Source organism: Paramormyrops kingsleyae, chromosome 17, assembly GCF_048594095.1.
Source record: "Paramormyrops kingsleyae isolate MSU_618 chromosome 17, PKINGS_0.4, whole genome shotgun sequence".
NCBI lineage: Eukaryota > Metazoa > Chordata > Actinopteri > Osteoglossiformes > Mormyridae > Paramormyrops > Paramormyrops kingsleyae.
In genome coordinates, this window is record NC_132813.1 from 16,541,979 (window position 1) to 16,547,978 (window position 6,000).

General features: G+C 48.6%; 1 long non-coding RNA gene across 1 annotated transcript; it reads right to left on the reverse strand.

Moving 5' to 3' along the window:
• Positions 1-3,405: 3,405 nt before the first annotated feature.
• Positions 3,406-4,579, reverse strand: LOC111861030 (uncharacterized). Its single transcript, XR_002842156.2, has 2 exons — positions 4,391-4,579; positions 3,406-4,195 (listed from the first exon to the last, which is right to left on the reverse strand). It is a non-coding gene; the product is annotated as an uncharacterized lncRNA (long non-coding RNA).
• Positions 4,580-6,000: the final 1,421 nt, after the last annotated feature.

Consider the following 6,000-nt stretch of genomic DNA (forward strand, 5'->3'; position numbering starts at 1 on the left):
ACCTCCCATCCCCACCCTCCTGTGTCCTCCTGCGTGCTGCTCCCTGTGACCCTCCCCCCAACAGGCAGCTCAGGCAGCGTGTGGGACACCCGTCACCAGCCAAGGTGACACGCAGGTTGCCACTACGACAGTCCAAACACGTCAGGCCTCCCTGCATCAACGGGGGAAACAGAGCAGCTGGCGCAGAAACAGGAAGTCCGCCATTCCAAAATCGAAACCCAAAACTTAGCACAAGGGGTGCTGGAGGGCTCGACTCCAGAAGGTGGCAGGATCCCTCGAAGAAACGGTAAGTGAATATGCAGGAGAGCGAGAAGGAGCGAATCCTAGGAAACTTTAGCCTTTCAAATATTTTGTACATCATCATTTCCTGTGTATGAATACAGGGCAACAGGATAGTGTGGTAGATAATTTCCTGCAGTTATAGTATGTAGAATGGACAGGGCGAACTTCTCAAACCTGGCGCCTCTGTCCCCCTCGCCTCCGCCCCCAGCCAGCTGACCACATGGCTGCACATTCACCAGCTTTCCCTGAACAATGTTATTCCAGAAGCCTTCAGAATCTTTCGTACCACCCAGCCATTGATCTGCGCGAGGCGATAGGAGAATGGAGACGGGAATCAGTGGGAGGAGACATCCGAGCAGGAGGAGGATAAGCTGGGAGTGGAAACTGGAGCAGGAGCAAAGACAGGAGCAGGAGGAGAACCTGAAGCAGGAGCAAAGACCGGAGCATGAGGAGAATGTGGAGTGGGAGCAAAGGGTGGAGCAGGAGGAGAAACCAGAATGGGAGAAAAGACTGGAGCAGGAGGAGAAACTGGAGCAGGAGCAAAGACCGGAGCATAAGGAGAATGTGGAGCAAGAGTAGAGACTGGAGCAGGAGGATAATCAGCAGCAGGAACAAAGACTGGATTGGGAGCAGAATGTGGAGCAGGGGCAAAGACAGGAGCAGGAGGAGAAGAAACTAATAAGGAGGAAGAACCAGAGTGTGAGCACTACTCACCGCTTACGCAGGATGAGTATTTCCGTCTCAAACTACACACACCTGCCAGTTCTCCATGGAAACATTTCATATAAGTTTAACAATAATAAAGAAATCATGTATATAAAAAACTGTTGCCTCAGTAAATAGCAGCAGAGGAGAAACGCCTGTGGCCTTCAGGGGAGCTGGAAGGACGGACATCTGCGTCAGGGACCAGGTTGTGCCACTAGAGCCTGGCATCCCAGGAGAGGCAGGCAGAGAGGCTGAAGGGGAGAGACACTGCGTGGGATGGAGCAGGCAATGGCGGATGGAGGTGCGGAGGGAGAGAGCGCCACCTCACAGGCTGCACAGCATTCACACGGCAGAAGGAGGTGCGGAGGGAGAGAGCGTCACCTCACAGGCTGCTCAGCATTCACACGGCAGCAGGAGGTGCGGAGGGAGAGAGCGCCACCTCACAGGCTGCTCAGCATTCACACGGCAGCAGGAGGTGCGGAGGGAGAGAGCGCCACCTCACAGGCTGCACAGCATTCACACGGCAGAAGGAGGTGCGGAGGGAGAGAGCGCCACCTCACAGGCTGCACAGCATTCACACGGCAGAAGGAGGTGCGGAGGGAGAGAGCGCCACCTCACAGGCTGCACAGCATTCACACGGCAGGAGGAGGTGCGGAGGGAGAGAGCGCCACCTCACAGGCTGCACAGCATTCACACGGCAGCAGGCAGGGGAAAGAAAGGGTTTGGGTTTGTCTTCATGCGACACTTAGAAAGATGGTGGGGGGTGGATGTTAAAAGCGCTCCAGTTAATCTTCTCTATTCTGCAGCTGAAGGAAAATAAAATGACATCACTGGGGCTTTATACACAGGCGGAGTCCTGGGTTGGACGACAAGAAAAGGTGACAGTGAGCAGGATGGTGATGTCACACGCTTTTGTTGGCAGGGAGACACTAAGCTAACTGCATGTATATGCTTGCTTGGCGCCTCCATGTCCCACAGCTCCTTGTCTTGTTGTTCTTTGTCTTCATTAAACATCACCATAACGTCTCACTCACTGGATTGGGAGGTGCATGGGGAGGGCTAGCACGTGTTTGCCCTGTAAAAGCAAGGCAGGTTCTGACTGTGACCCACAGCCAGGACTTTAGGGGATGCCCCCTATGTGCTGAAAGGAGAACCGCACCAAGCAGAAGCTTCAATTAGGCGCGTCAGCATATTTGGCCTCTTTCATACCCTGTGGAGGGGAACCTCTTCTATCCACACAAAGCAGGTCTTTACAAGGTGTGTATGAAGAAATACGATTAGCACAGAGGTGCACACAAAACATTATGGAGGCCGAGACATTTTGCATCATGGGTATAATATACTGGCGCTGGATTTATGAATATACACTTAGGCAAAACTGCTTCATTTGCTGCACAGTGATTTTTCTTGCTACCATTGCTCCAGGGGGTAGCCAAGCTTTCCAAGACCATAACGCGACACAGTATCCATTACATTGATGAATGCTGCCACCTGCTGGCTGTATGGCAGAGTGCAGGCACTGCAGAAAATCACCCTTTACCTCCGGGTTCCCCAGTTCTGCTGTTGGAGGCCAAAATCCAACACAGTTTGCCGATCTCCCTGCTCAATCACACCTTATTCAGCTAATTAGCAGGTATAACAGCTGTGTTTGAACAGGGAACTGTACAAACTGGCTCTACAGGACTGGAAGTGGGATCCCTACTTCACCTAATTGAACCTCCACAAGATGCAGGTACAATGTGACCCGAGGGGTCAGGGGCAGACTGACTTCTCTGGGGGCCCTTAGGCTGACATGGGAGGAGGGGCCCTAAGTCGGCCATTGGAGATTTTTTGGGAGTTGAAAGGGAAACAAGGGGTTTAAAAACGATGGAGAATCAATAATATTAAAATCAAAGAGCGGGGGGCCAGCAGAAAAACTTGCTGATCAGGGTGGGGACGGGAATGCTGTTGGTAAAATTTGCTGGTGGGGCGAGGGGGTATCGTGCCGGAGGAGCGATCAGTCAAGTTTATCTGTTCCCTCTTTTGCTAAAAGGTTTGTCTTGAATTTGTGCATATGATTGTTTGTGTTCTCATCACGTCCGTTCACAATTTGTTGGCCATTCTAGCGGGACAGTATCAAAGATACGGGAGACGTCATGTTAGTCTTGTACATCTGCATCATTTCCCTCTTCTGTTATGCCACTATATGCCAGCTCACTTGGCAGTGAAATAACCGGTAAGCTGGGCAGCGCAAAGTCTCAAAGTAGAATAGTCCATAACAGCTGGGATTGAGGCCATATTGACTACCCTGAAAACTATCACTAAAAATACAAATAACACACGTTGCTGTAATTTAAATGATCATATTGTTATATCCTTAAATGTAACAAGTTTGTACTACAACCACAACACTGCAGCCATTTTAGGAACCATTTGCACTATATGTATATGTACAATGTATTTATGTCTTCATAATGTATACTTTTACAGTTTTCATCGTATTATTTTTATCATTGTATATGGAGGAGTTGTACATAGACTCTCATTTTACTGTGCATAATGACAAGGAAATTCAATTCAATTCAGGAAATTCTGTCTTCATGGCCCCCTAGTTTTTGGGGGCCCAGGTGGCTGCCTATTCTTGCCTTTTGGTAAGTCCGCCCTTATGAAGGGTAAATCTCTCCAGCGTAGCTCCAGAGCAAAGAGAGACAGGGCTGACTAAATGCAGCTGGGATGCAGCATCTGGCAGTCCCGTTCTGCAACCTCAGCAGCCGGACTCTGGGCTTGGGACACGAATCGTAGCAGCTGCGCAGCGTCAGCAGAGGAAGCAGCTACCGCATACACGGGACAGGGACCGGTCAGAGGGTGCGGATGTCCGCTTCAGTAATAGTTCACAAAAACAAACATTTTGAAACGGAGGGTGACTTGGACAGACGATTAATTACATACATTTCACTAACTGGGTGGTAACTTTGTAATGTAAAGATGGATGAAGCGCTTTCCTCCACGACCCCCTCCCTATCATACGATTCATTAATTTGTCTCAACGTTATTGATCAGCGATTGACCGAACCTTAATTAATATTACGGTAGTTATAGGATGGCAGGGTCAGTCACAGTGGCTCCTCCACCCGGTTTCTTTTCCTGCAGCATCGCGGTGGAGCATAAACGACGACCGCCAGGATAAGGACAACCAGCAGCAGGATCAGGGAGGTGGGCACGGTCAGTCCTGTGGACAGACCGCGAAGTGTAACATGCGTACGAATTTACCCTTAAGACTCACAAAAACACGCGGCTCACTTTGCGAAGCGTACCATGCATAACTATAAAACCCTACTCAGTCGTTATTATAATTCTTTATTTCTTTTAATTAAACCAGAGTTAACTAAAGAAGTGGAGCGCACGTAAAGGCCATGTCTCTTACCCATTTGCTGTTGTCCAAGCAAACTCCCTCTTTTAAATGACCACTTCATATTGTCTATGTCCAAGCGCAGACGCAGATAATATTTTGATCTGTATCTGGATAATAACAAAAGGGAAATATCACCGAAATAAAAAAAAACATAGGAGACGAGAAGGCGCGCGGTCATATGACCATTCCCGAGATTCGCATCAGCAGTTAATTACCAGCATGTGACAAGTTTCCTTTTGCATGTTATTGCGCCTGTTGAAGATAAAATACATTGCGGACTTGCCCCCGATAACTATTAATTTTAAAAAGAAAGCTGATCATGCATGAATACCCATGATCTACGCTTTGGGGTGCGTGATTTTATTACTGCGTAGGCTATTTCTCCCTAAAGCACCCCCCGAATCCGCCACAAACACACCCACGCACACATACGATGAATTTTCTGAGAAAATTGGCATGATTTACAGACACTTATCGATCTTATACTACACTTACCTTGTAGACACGGGGTATAATAATTAAAATATGAAATATGTTGTTAAGAAATGCCAGGCAGACGATAGAACTTGGAAATTTAATTTGGTTAATAGCTAATCCAGGTGTGCTATATTAGTTTTGGTTTTCTATTTCGCAATAGGCAAAGCAAGTGGTTTTGTTCGACTTCAAGAAAGAACATGTCCAGAAGCAAAACGTTATAATATTATGATATAATGTCGGCGAGGTCGGTCAAACCTATATACGCAACACTGGTGCCTGCCTAGATAGCCAGGTTCTGAGGTGGCGCCGATTTGCCGGCCAATTTCACTTTGCCGCGGAGTGTGGGGGCACCGGCGGTGATGCTCGTCTAGGGCCCCACATCGGCTGGGACTGGCACTGAATGTCGGTGTACTTAAGTTTTGGGTGCAAACAGGGACGGATTACGGACCGGGCCAGCGGGGCCGCTGCCCAGGGGCCCTTGGGGTGCAGGGGGCCCGTGGGGCCCCTATCCCAAAACAATTTGCAACGCTTATCAACAATGTATTTTCGTTTGTCTATTTTAGAGGGCCTACATTCTTTGATACTCTGCCTACAAGGGCCCCTGACCCTATAGGGTCTCTGATGGAAACATGGAGGGAGGGCGTTTGGCTGCCAAGGGCCCTTGAATTGTGGTGGTTGTGGTGGTTGTGGTGGTGGTGGTGGGGGTGGGGGCCCTCGCGAACGTTTTGCCCAGGGGCCCACACAACCCATAATCCGTCCCTGGGTGCAAAACCATTCATCTGCGCTTCTAATATATCACGCATTATCTCTTGTCAGACGCTGGATGGCGCCAAATACTAAATGATCTTAATCACAGAGCCGCTGTACCGTATTTTTGATAATGAGTTGGGACTTCCGTAAGAAAGTTAGAAATACAAAATGATCTCCTACTTTATATAAAGCTTAAGATAAAATTGTCAGCAGTAATTTCTTAGATGGTTATTTCTTTGATAAAAGTTGGCCTTATTACTTTTGTCTTTACTTTTTAAAAATGTTGTTTCCCCATAGTGCACTATCCGTCAGCAGTACAGGCTTTCCCCAGGAAGACACGGGGAACCATGGCTGGCCATCATCTTATCCTCCCCGCTCTGCTTGTCTCCATATCG